Genomic DNA, 13,847 nt, shown 5'->3' with positions numbered 1-13,847 from the left:
TTGATATTCTGAGCAGTTGGTAGCAGTTCCCAATGCATGATGCACCAAACACACAGAAGGACCTTCTTCTAGTACAGTGCTGGTTTCGGCTGTTTTGAAATCGCTTCATGGGATGCTAACCAATGATGACGGCGCCATGGAGCTACGTATAGGACCCACTTTTTATCACATGTCAATACCCTGTACAGAAATGGCTCCGAAATAGTAAAAAACAGAGGCGACTGCCGCGTTGCTTTTTGGCCCCGAGTCAAAACATGTGAGACCCATCGACCCAACTTGTAGTGCTTCCCAAGTTGATGGATGTGCTGCCGAATGGTTTCTCCACACACTGAATTGTAGTCCCAGTTCCTCTTGTACATGTGTTGGTCTTCCGGCACGTGGTGTTTTCAGGTATTTCGTCATCGTCCTTAGACTTGTTAAACCATCGCTGCACTGTCCGCGTCGTCATGACACCCTTACCAAAGGTCTGGCATATCTTCTGTCTCGCTACAGCGGCGTTTGACCTCTATTTGAACTCGTTCAGCATGCATGTTCTTATGACGCTCTGTGGATGTCCCATGTTCCCTCTGTCTTTACGCAAGTTCACGGTGCATCTGAATTGCCACAACCAGGTAGTATGTTGGATATACCCACACCAATAACTGACCTTCGCCTTATCTCCACTCGCATTCAACTCACGGTGTGAGGTCCAATTGAACACAGACCTCCACGAAAAGAGAGAGAACTTTCTTAGTTACCTTTATAGTTATGCACAAAAGTATAGCGTTTGGTCCCAGACAGTAGTTCTTGATTAAGCATAATAAAAACTATCTTGAATATAATTTATGGAGAAAATAACAACAACAATAATAATAATAAGAAGAAGAAGAAGAAGAAGAAGCTAAACTAGTGTTTTTAGTTTTACAGAAGGAAACCAAAATTTTCCTTTCTTTCAAGCCTCAAAAACACTACCAGCAACATATTTTTTTTTTGGCTTTGTACATTGTAGCTGGCCCCCCCTCAAAAACGACGGGCCCCCCTACACAAACCTGCTGGCTACACCCCTGCTGCACAAGTAATCATTGTGTACTACAGAGACACGCCTTCGCAACGAAAAAATCCCAGCGGTATTAAAGAAGATACTGACAACTCCATCAAAATTTTCAAATTTGTGCAGGTTGCTCAAAATACTATGTGAAAATATCGGAAATATACACAACTTATTGTTATTATAGAAAGGAGTACAGTGAGTGTCACTAGGTAAAGTATTGTTCCATTTATCTGAAATTCGAACAGAAGTTTATTCGCTTTAGAATGGGCAAAACAGTTTGCTAGCAGATGTTCTGAATGATGATGAGCGATTGTTAAAACGAGGTTACTTTGTCAAGCATTCTCTTTTTATAGCGAACGAATCCATTACATCCATACAAGGGAAGAACCGGCAATATCCTATAGTAATGACCAGGGCCCGGATCTTGTTGACAAGTCAACTTTTTTCTGTTACGCATAGGACAAGGCAAGTTCAAATAAAAACGTTATCCATCAACTCTAGGTTCTAAATATACATTTTTAGGGTCAACTTTTGGTCACTTTTTGTCGTTTTGAAGTTTCAGGTCATTTTTTTAATATTTTAAAGTAACTTTTAGGTCACTTATGGTCTTTTTTTCTTTTTCTTCTACATAAGAAAATCTTAAAATGAACACTGTTTACGGATGTGAAAAAGACGAAGTTAAATAATCTCTCTTCATGCTTCCTGACTGTTGGGGTGGAAAAATTGCATTCTTAACAAGCTAATGAAAACTAAGCTGTAGTTGGTTGACGAAAGGTGGAGGTTGGTAGGTGGCCAAACAGATACTTTTGGGTTGTTGACCACAAAAGATGTGATCACGTGAATAACTAAAAATGGATTAGAAGGCGTACAAAGATTTTAAACAGGGTTTTTATCTATTATTCTCGTGCAGTCTAAAGTTGCGAACTTTTATTGTGTAAGAGCGCTTCCTAGTTTCAATTCAGAATTGACGCTTTCAGTACGTACAACGCCGTACAATGGACTGATCAATGGACTGCAACTAACTGAAACAAAACTTTTTGAATATGAGTGAAAAACGTTAATTAAAATACAATGCATATTTAAAAAATGTCAATGTTTAACGAAATAAACGTTTAAAAGAACGCAAGTTTTAAGGTCAATTTTTGTGAATTTTAGGGTCATTTTACAGGAATTTTAGTGTCATTTTATAGGTCACTTTCTAGAAAATTTTAGGTCAACAAGATCCGGGCCCTGGTAATGACAAAACTGAAGCGTTCGGTTGCAGAGAAAAAATAGCATTATACATAGAAAGCGTTGAGAATAAGTATTTGACATGTCTCACATTGACTTCAAACATTTTTAAAGCAAATACAATGGAATAGGAATAACAATGAATGAATCATTGCCATCCAATAATAAGAGTCCTCATTGCGGCAGAATATGATGTCCTTATAGATATTGTTTCGGACAGTTATTGTCATACATCATTTAAAAGGAAACCACTTTCTGCATTTCGGGCTCCGTTAGGAAGGATTTTTCGATATTAAGTGCAAAAGTTCAATTGCTCTTATTACGTTTTGGTATTATGTACCTCTATAAAACGGCCTTTTCGAGTTCATTTTTTACAAAAGCTAAATATCGAATTTATTTGGACACAAGACAACATGAATCTTCAACTGATTTCTGTGACGCTGGACATTGACAAACACAATTGCAAGAACAAGACATACAGAGTGGCCCAAAATAGGTATTCAACCCTGCATTGATCAAGTATAACATTCTAGTTTATGGATTTATTTGCTTTGACTGTTCCGGGCTTAAGTTCTAAGTAAAAAGGCGTTAAGAACAAATAATAAAGAAACTAGGTCTATCTGTTTGATAACAATAAGAAATGATATAAAATACGGGACGGGACTGTATATCTACTTTTGAGTCACCCTCTATTGTACATTAACTACAAAAATGAAATATTTTAGTTTAATGTCCCACAATTATGTCCTTTAGGCTAAGGAAGACGAGTGATTAAGGCAAGTGAATGATAATGAAAGAATTGGTGGGATGAAAACGTGGAAGGAAGCGGAAGTACCCGAGAAAACCCGCGGACACGATGTTATCCACCACAAGCGTACTTGCTCGAGAATCGAACCAAAGATAAGCGCTCTCCCACTTACATTAAGATCCAGTATACATGTAACGTTGTAATGTTTTTCAACTATCTTAGCAGTGGCCCCGCCTAGTGTAATCGCTAACGCTCTCGCCTTCGGTGCGAGTGGTCCCGGCTTCGATTCCCAGTGGGGCCACTCGGTCGAAAAAGTGTAAAACGCTTGTTCAGGCCAGCCACCCTGAATGAAGTTTTCCTGGGTTTTCTTCATTCACACCAGACAAATGCAGGACCAGCACCTACCTAACTTATAGGTCCCAGGCCGCTTCCTTCCTTCCCCAATCCTTTCTTCCTTCCCTTTCCCCGGATTGTGTGTTCGCCGGATGCCGAAAGCCCAGAAATCTAAATTCTAATCAAATATCTTAGCAAACTAACTGTTATAGCATTTTGGAGATTTCAGTTATAAACCAGTTGAGAATGTTCGAAGACCATTGCCAGAGAGAACTTAAAAAGAATTCATTTTTTCGGAATTTATATGAAATTGTATATTAAATTTATTTGATTAAATTCAATAGATAATACACTTACAATAGATATATTTGGAATTTGCGTATTAGGGGATATCTTGAATTAGCTATATTAAGCTGTCACTTTTTATCACCGTATATACACTAATGCAGATATAACCAGTGACCACCGGTTACTATTTGGTACCAAAGTGTTTACCATCCTTTTAGGTATTGATCAACACCAATATCGTCTCTCTGTGACTTGCAGTTCCCGAGATACAGTTCCTTAAATCTTCCGAAATCGAAATTTTTTGGCCAACATCTGGGGAACGGTGGCTAGTTGGCCAGTGACCACCCGTTACTATTTAGTACCAAAGTGTTCACTATTCTCTTAGATATTGATCAGCACCAATATCAACTCTCTGTGACTTATAGTTCCCGCGATATGGCTCCTTAAATCTCCCGAAATCTTTTTTGGTCAATATCTTGGGAAAGGTGAGAGTAACGCGAAAAATTACATCACTTGTTTGACATAGTTTTTGATGCTCTATCGAATGGAGCGCTCAAAATTGAAAAAAATCACAAATAACAGAGACAAACACATACACAAACATAGAGAATTCAGTAACGCACTTTTTAAGTTCGTTGATAATATTATCTTCAGTTCTATATTTCTATTCTTTCTAATAAGTAAACGGATAATAAATGTGTTCCTATTTTATGTATTCAGAACATACATAGGTAGGTAGAGAACTAAATATTCTTGGGACAGCACATGAAACTTTTGCTTCGGAAAAAACGACTCCGCGATTTAAAAAAAAAAAAGTTTCGGAACAGAGAGTAGAGCATGAACACAAACAAGAAGAAAATTACTTACCTTGTTTCCAGAATGAAGACTCAAACTCGGTTTATTTTTGCCTCTATTAGCTAATCACAAGCTTGGTTTGCTCCAGTTTTAGGATAATGATCCGGATAAGGTCGTGAACCTTTTAATTTACCCGGTGACCTAAATATAGAGAACAGTGTTGGGGAAAAGTAAAATAAGCTAAGTGAAAGAGTGCTTCGCAGCTTTTATTCCATTTTTTTTTCCTTTTAAAAACAAAACAAAAACTTAACGAAACTTTCGAGTAACTTTTAATAGCGTTCTTCGCTCTGTATTTTAGTCTCTGTTCAAACGATAGACTCTCAGAGTGTTCCTGTGCAACGAAACAAAAAGGAAATTTCCAGACGCCCTAAGACCCTGGGCGCTTTAATAGTGGAACCAGTGTGATGTGGCGATTAACGGGTAAAAGAAATTAACAGCAGGAGAGATCGGCAAGAAGAAAACCGATCCTCGATTAATTGCATGTCAAAAACTGTGAAGAAGTTTCTTTCTAATACTTAAAACTCAGAAACACTTCCTTCCTGGCTCATTAATCATTTGCTTTCGTACACTTTCTTCATCTTTACACTTTATATATTGGTCCCTGTCTCTCCTGTGTGTAAAACTTCTCTTACCTACTCCTTTCTTTGGTTAAATCAATACTTCCTTCTAAATCTTTAGACTTAAGCAAATCTCAGTCACAAATACAATCTGAAGAAAGAATAAAAAAGACGTATTTTGTGGATTTAGTAATAGGACACTAATACGCGGTGTACTGAATTCAGAACGCAGTAAACGTTTTAAACTATGGGCAGAAAAGGTTATAAAAAACCTATGGGAATAATACACTATTTATTAGTATGAATAGTTCTATTGAGGACCTTATTTTTCCAAAAAGGAATATTTCAAATTTTTGCTAAATTGGTCTATAATGTTTTCTAAATCTATGGAATAAATTCTGTCTTATTACGTGATAGAGTTTTTGCAAATCGGAATGTTTTTGGTAAAAATCACAATGTAAAGTTCAATTAGTCGTGTATACATATACCGTCCAACTATTAAGTAATGACACTGATTTTATTGTGACCAAGCAAACAAAGATAATGTCATAATGCCTGTTCATTATTCAAAGTACATCCCTCCTGCGCCAATACAGCGAATGGCACGAGTACGCAAGAAGTGAAACGACCTCTACAATTCAACTTGTGGTGTGTTCCGTAATGCCGTTGCCACAGCTTCTTGGATGTCTTCAACATTGTCAAAAAGTCGTCCTTTTAATGCTAATTTCATTTTGAAGGAAAAGAAAATAATTGCAGGGGAACATATCTGGAGAATAGAGGGATGCTGCAGCACACACACTTTGTTTCTTGGCCAAATTTCCCTAGTAAAATACTGTCCGGTGAGCTAGTGCATTGTCATGGATAAGGAACCAGCTACCGAGGACGGAATATTGTAATGATTTTGGTCGAGTCAATAATGGACTGAGATTTATCCCCTTCACCAATTTATTACAAAAATTTGTAAAATACAAAACGTCTTTGATTACAAAGAGTAAATAGTGTTTTCTTTTGTTAATGTCCAACTAAGAGGAGAATAGGTGTTTTGCACGGTGCCCCTTCTCTCAAGGCAGTCTCCAAGGAACCTGCCGGTTCCGGTGAGTCTTGAAGGATAGACCCCTCAGCTCAAGGCAGCTTCGCGAGGCTTGGTTGTAGAAAGGATAGGATTTAGTCCAGTGCGACCTCGGGAAGGATAGATGTACCCTAGTCCAGTGCGACCTCAGGGCGGTGTAGGTGATTTGATCAGTTGAACGACTGATTTTTGGTCCCTCGGTGGTCCTCCTTTTATTTGTCCTCTTCGGGTCCTTCCGTGAGGTCCGTCTTCTTTCGGCGTTCCTCGGTGTTCTTCGTGTCGGTTTCTTGTCTGCTAGGTTGTTTGTAATCAATAGCACGTGTTGCGTTGACACGTGCGTCTGTCGTGATGTGGGGATTCTTACAATATTCAGGTCAAACGCGACGTATTCTCATCATGAAACGCTCCAAAACACTTGAATAAACTTGAGCATTCACAGTGAGACCTTTTGGTACAAATTCATGATGAATGATACCCATCTGTCGTAGAAACACAGGAACATTACCTTCAGTTTTCCTTCCGAAGTCGAAGTTTCTCCGTATCCCCACATCCCCATACTCTCCGTAGCAAATCAATAGTCTCTGTGTCACTTTTTACCCAGCTTAACACAGAATTTGATATTCACTCTCTGCTCCATGCTGCTAGCATGACGAGGGCCTCTCTGTGACTGCTGGTAATGGCGTCGTATTTCCCGTCATGCTTCGCGTGCGACAATGCGGTGTTGCCAGATTGTAGAGGGAGATTACTCTTTCTAATGCACGTATTAGTTTACGAATTGCATTCAGTGTTTCGTCACAATAAAATCAGTGTCATTACTTGATTGTCGGACAGTGTGAAAGAAGTATATCCACCTTGCTCATTCGCTTCTACTGTAAAATTAACAATTTGTGGAACATTTCATTCCAAAGACTGAGAAGCGGTTAAAAATAAATTTCGCAAAATAAATAAAAATAGAGATGGAAAAATTCCCTTTTGAAAATAAGTTCTTCATTTGTTCATTATTTAATGTATATTTGATTATAGAAAATAAATACTTTCGATTTTCCTGCAAAAGTAAAGTACCTCTTTGTACTCGTAAATACTTCACATTTAACTCTATATTGCTATGACATTTGAAAATAGACACCCACAGAATAACACGTTTAATAGAAACACCGTACAAATCGAAAAATCACACGAGTATGACATAGATTGTAGAGTAATGTGACCATGCAGTATAAATGGCACCATGTACGTTAACATACCTTTGAGAAACAGACAGAGTTTTACGCAAGGTCATCCAATGGGTAATTAGAGGTGATCTTAGTAAACTCAGTTTTTGCTATGAGCGCACCAATATTTCAAAATATACCGAGGTATTGCAAAATGGATTGACAAAACATGCGAACTGTCGAAATTTGCTATCCAATTTATGGATGACGAGGCATCATATAACATGGTAAAATTCGACCACGATTGGAAAAGGGAAAGTGAGGTTCAAACTTTGATTTGGTCTGAACAGTCCGTTGAAATGGATTATATAGAAAATGTTTAGCATCTCCTACAACTAAAATTGCACAAATTGTCTCACAAGCCAGCAAACAAACAACTTAATTGAGGTACTCTGTAAAAAATAGTACCATTTGACACAAAATGTCATCGATTTACTTAAATACCATGCCTCGTAAGGCTAATGTTTTATGTTTTGCAAATAAGAACTCAACGTCAGTACTTACTCAAGCATCAGAAATATTTCTGTGTGCTCGTACATATCAATCGATTAGGCGTAGCTAGAATGTTTCATATGGATGTACACAAAGGTAATTAAAACAGAACTTTTTATATAGGTGTGCACAAAGATAATTAAAGCAGAAATTTTTACATGGGTGTACACAAAGGTAATTAAAGTAGAATTTTTCATATGGATGTGCACAAAGATAATTAAAACAGAACTTTTTATATGGGTGTGCACAAAGAAAATGAAAGCAGAAATTTTCGCATGGGTTTACACAACTTTTCATATGGGTGTGCAGAAAGATAACAAAAGTAGAACTTATCATATGATGTCACGACCTCTAGCTTTGTAGGCAGAATTAATGGAAGAATACAAATCTGGACAAACTTACTAATCTCAGGAACTTGCCCGTTGCAATAACCTTGCAGAAGAACAACAACAGCTATAAAGAGATTCGAGCCCAAACATGTCCAAACTACTAAAGGAAAACATGTTTTTGATGACCCTGCAGGTAATGCTTAATTAGAATGACAATTTTGAATGCAGATAACAATTCTCATGACGTCATCTATAATCACATCTTTCAATGTATTATGATATATCATAGCCATCAGGAGCAATATATTATAAAATATATCACCGAGTATATTAAATATACATTCTCATAATATACATCTCTCTTCTGTACAACTAGCCACAGATCATGTTGATTTATGTCGAGCAAATACATATTCTCTAAACATGAATTATATTTGATTCAGAAAGACTATATTATGTTAAAGTTTTTACCCCTCTAAATTTTGGCAGGGGTACCTAGAACCACTTCCTTTAAATTTTAAAAATTGTCGAATTTAAAAATACGTTATGGTAGCTTAGAATCAGGGTATGTACCTCTGTAAGTTTTGGAGGTTCATCTTCTGCCCATACACGGGTAAAAAATTGTCAAAAATTCAAATTTTGGAGGTTTTCGACCCAATTTATCCCCTTTGATGAGGTCTTACTTACACTTATCATGTGGGTCTCCATCTGCTGACTGTCACAAGCCCAAGTATTTATTGACAGAAATATTCAATGTATGGTGTGGGTACCGTGAAGAGCTGTGCAAGCTGCACAGCGTGCACCCATACTAAAGATTAAGCCACCAAGCACCTCCTCTGATAAAGCATTCCACTCTTACACAAGCGCCTTGCGCAATCCAGCAATCGACGGTGGTGAAGGTGTTCCGGCTATCCTAGGACATCATATGCATGTTCAATGGGATTGAGGTCCGATGACCGCTTAGCCACTCTAGATGCATGATGTCTTCATGCTACATCTAATCCTCCACCAACTATGCCCTATTAGGACGTATATTATCATTCATAAAACTATATTTAAGACTGTATGCAACACGGAACACTTGGTTGTATTATTCAAAGATGACGTTTCTGTATATGTCAGCAGTTGCCGAGAGGTACTGAAATATATGATGTTGTTTAAGGACCTCTAACATGTTGCCACTCCACACCTTGACACCAAAACCTCCATACCTGTCTCTCAACAATATTTTGGCGGTGGTAACGATTTCCTGGTGCTCTCCAAACAAACAGACGGTGAGAATCACCCTCCAAACTGAATCGTGACACATCTCTGAGTACACTACTCTATTGTTCTCAGTTTCACTCACTATGAGCTACACAATAATGTTGGCGTGTCTGGAGCTGCAGATGTGTAAAGGGAATGTATCTGGCGGGTAGGCGTGTATACAACATGATTTCGTGTAACCTTTGGTATATAGTTTGACGTGATACAAGTAAGGTCTGCTACAAATTTCTATCCACTTTAGCGTATAGTCAAGTATTTCTGAATATTGGAGATAAAGAGCAACTCGTCAGAAATCTGTAACACAGTTAAAGATATCTACTTGTGTTTGATTAGAGAAATTTCAAGAATTATAAATGAAATAATTGTCATGAATTATATGAGATGCGTCTGACATCCCACCACATCCTGGGAGGACTCAAATTACCTTGTCTTACAAAGCCTATTTGATAATAATCCCGCAAGGATTTAGATATTGTATCCATCCTAACACTGTGAATATAATGTATAAAGGTAAATAAGAAAGATTTGTGGCGTTTTCACCCACCACCTTCGAACACCGATATGTCATCTAAGACGTATCTGTAAGGTCAAAAATAGTCCCCATCAGCATCAACGACCTTCTGCCAACGTTATGGAAGGCCATGGATTCCATCGCGGTAGAACGTGGTAAGCCGTGAAGCGAAGAAGGTATCAAGTGCATTTCGCACCTCTGCTTGGGATTTGAACTGGCGTTCTCTAAGGTGATTTTCCAAGGAATGGAACAAGTGATAATCCGACGGTGCAATGTCCGGGGAGTGTGGCGGAGGCAATAATGTATTCCATCCAAGGCGTAGAATTGTGTCCCGGGTATCCTAGCCGCGTGGGCCTTAGCGTTGTCCTGTAACAGGAGGACCCCTTTGTGATTCAGCATGACATAAGAGTTACTTTTTGAAATTACCATTCCGTTAAGTTTTGCACATGAGTGTATAATTGTTTGTTTGTTGAAAGATAAAGGTGAATTTGTTCCACTTAAATACATAGTGTCCTGTAGGTTATGCATTTCCGTTCCTGAAGTATTTTCGGTTATTTATCAACTAGGAAAGGGATAAGTATTTTTATGGTTGACACTGTTTGTTCATTCGATAGATATACGTTGAAAATTACAAACTTCAGAACACTAAAAGAAGAAAATAATTTTTAAAAATAAATAAAAGAGTAAAAAATAATAACTTATATTAAGAAACTAAAAACTAGAAAATAATAGTAATATTTCAAGGAAAGCTCTTACGTGTATAAAAATAATACAGAGTGATTCTTTTAAAACTCACGGATTTCATTTTGGTCTAGAATTTCTAACTAAGGTCCGATTTTCATGTGGTTTGTGTCAAATGATCAAGGAAGGATGGGAGATTTATGGTACTATGTTTACTGGTTTAAATTCATGCGGGGTAATAACCGCCATGCCTCAAGAAAAATAGCAAATATTCGCCAGTGTACCTTACAATTGGAATGAGGTTTTGGATTTTTGAAGCGAAACTGCAGAATACAAATTAAGTGTTAGTGAGGATACAAATTAAGTGTTAGCGGGAACACCCAAAAATCCCATGTTAAATAGCTACAGCCGATTTCTTGAGACAAACAACGGAGAGATTTTTTGGGCGACCTAAGGAGTCGATAAATGACATTTTCTACAAGAGCTGCCTACAGGGTCCGATGCTTCCCTGTCTCACTCAAAAGCGATTCTATTTCTTCCAATTTATTCACTAGCGACCATAGGTATATTATGTTACCATCTGAGGCAGAACGTGAGGCAAATTTGTTTCTAAATGACCTTCGCGAAGCAACAACAGATTCCGTTTACCAAACACTTTTAACGATACTCATGTTGCTCCAAAGAGTACCGGTACTCTATTCTCACTGTGTCCTCATTATACTCACACAGTAGTACAGTAATATACAGCGCTATTCCCAATATAACGGCCCAGTTTCCTATTTCTTATTCTTATTGACCTTGGCGAGGTTTCCATGTACGAAGAAAACTCAAATCTTCACACCGCACCGCACTTGATTCCAATTGTAAGGTACAGTGACTCAAAAAAGTATTCATACACACAAAGTTTTTGATGTAGGATTATATATAAAGGTTAAATAAAAACAATGTTACAATCATCTGAAAATGTACATAATTTATTATGTTTGTTTGTACAAAAATATCAAAAGAAGAAATATTTAGATGACAAAAATAAACAAATTTACTTTCTCAACTCAAAAAAAGTATTCATACAGCAACACGAACTACAAATCTCGACGAGTTCTAACAATCTGTACTAGAAAACCAAATTTTTAATACTCTGTATGCATACCTATAAAACAAATCATTGCCTCGAGACGCCTTGGCATGGACCGAACAAGCGTCTTGGTAATTTCTGGGGAAATCTTAGACCACTAGTCCAAAAATATCTTTTGTAGTTCTTTCTTGCAAGAAGGACAGCGTTTCTGTACTGTACGGGTGGTGTTGTCAAGATAATCCCACAAGTGTATGATATAATTGACATCTGGACTTTGTGAAGGAGTCAGAAGCAGTTATGGAGCGTTGTACAGTGACAATTCTCTAATTTTCAAAGCGGTGTGCTCAGAGTCATTATCCTGTTGGAAAACAAAGACTCTGTCAAGACCCAACTTCTGCACACTGTTTGATAAGTTACGGCGCAACATACTAATATACTTATTAGCATCCATGACCCGTACAATAAAAACTAAGTTTCCCACTCCAGAAGACGCCATGCATCCCCAAACTATCACACTTCCTCCTTCGTGTTTTACTGTAGGGATAATATGTTGCGATTGCAATTCACTGTTTGGCTCTCGCCATACCCATCTTTTGCCATCTGATCCGAATATATTAAACTTCGATTCATCGGAAAATACAGCAGTATCCCAAAATTCTTTAGGTTTAGTATGGTATTCGTTAGCAAATTTTAGGCGCTTTTGTCGGTTTACCTCTGAGATGTATGTTTTTAATTTTGGCTGTCCTAGCATGAAAATTTGCACTATATAGTACATTTCGTATAGTTTGAGGATTCACACTGCAAATAGATGTTGACGCGATTTCTTCAGCCAAAGACACAACACTTCTGAAGGGTGATTTCGTGCTAAATTGATTACTTTCCGTTGGTCGCGGCGTTTAAGCACTTTTGGACATACTGATCTTCGTCTATTATATGTTGTTCCAGTTTCTTTATAGTTGTTTATGATGGAACTGCAGTACCAAAACTAATTCAGAGAGTTTTTGCAATTTCACGATAACTCCTACCTTCTTTATAAAGAGAAACAACCCCATCGCGTTGCGTCAAGGAAAGTTCACTTTTCTTGCTCCCATTTTGACTACTAGCACTCACAACAAAAGCAGACTAACAGAATGCAATGAGCTGCAGGTAACGGACAATGCAGGCATAGTACGATTGCTCGAGTTGAACAGTACAGGCATAGTACGATTGCTCGAGTTGAACAGTACATGTGTTCAAGGCATAGAACAGTATAACAGTTCCTCTGTATGAATACTTTTTTGAGTATCATAATTAAGTGATTCGCATTGTATTCGTCTCCTTATAGCCTTGGAAGATTTTCAACTCACACAACTGTTAGTGTTCTTCCGTCTCTTTGTTTCAATATAACGTTTAATTTTCTGCTCTCTCATAAAACTCACCCACGACCAAATTTTTGGGTGTATGAATACTTTTTTGAGTCACTGTACATTGGCGAATATTTGCAGTTTTTCTTCAGGCGTGGCCGATATTACCCTGGATGAATTTAAACCAGTAAACATTATCTCCCATAAATCTCCCATGATCCCATAAATCTCCCATCCTTGATCATTTGCCATAAACCGCATGAAAATCGGACTTCTGTTAGAAATTCTAGACCCAAATGACTTCAGTGAGTTTTTAAAAAAAATCACCCTGTAGAATATTTCAAAAATTTCGAGAATAAATTCATTATTAGGAACACTCAGGGGAACTTAAAAGATTGTTCTGTTAGTATTTCACTCCGCACGATAATACTTGTAAGAAAGCGATTTTTTTATTATGTTTATTTTTTATTTTTTATTTTATTTATTTATTTTTTTTTTTGTTTTATGTTAAATAGATTGCTAGAGCGATATATCGGCCGAGTTAATTAATGGAATCAATCCCGTGCAGATTAAAAATAGGGGAACCACTTCTTTACGTTTTGAATGAACATTCGCAATGTCTTCGCCAGAATATATACAGAGTGAATTAAAAGTCTGGACACGGTGGAATAACTCGAGAACTGACCTTCGGATCGAGAAACGCAAAAACACGTGTTTAGTAATCTTAAAAAAACTATCTGATGAAACCAAATTCGACACTCTAGACCCATCCCCTGAGGGCTGGAGTGGAGTCAACTTTGAAATTTCAAGTGGAAACCCGAATTCTTGA

This window comes from Thermobia domestica, chromosome 18 (genome assembly GCF_964235325.1).
Source record: "Thermobia domestica chromosome 18, izTheDome1.hap1.1, whole genome shotgun sequence".
Classification (NCBI taxonomy): domain Eukaryota; kingdom Metazoa; phylum Arthropoda; class Insecta; order Zygentoma; family Lepismatidae; genus Thermobia; species Thermobia domestica.
This window is presented reverse-complemented; position numbering follows the sequence as displayed.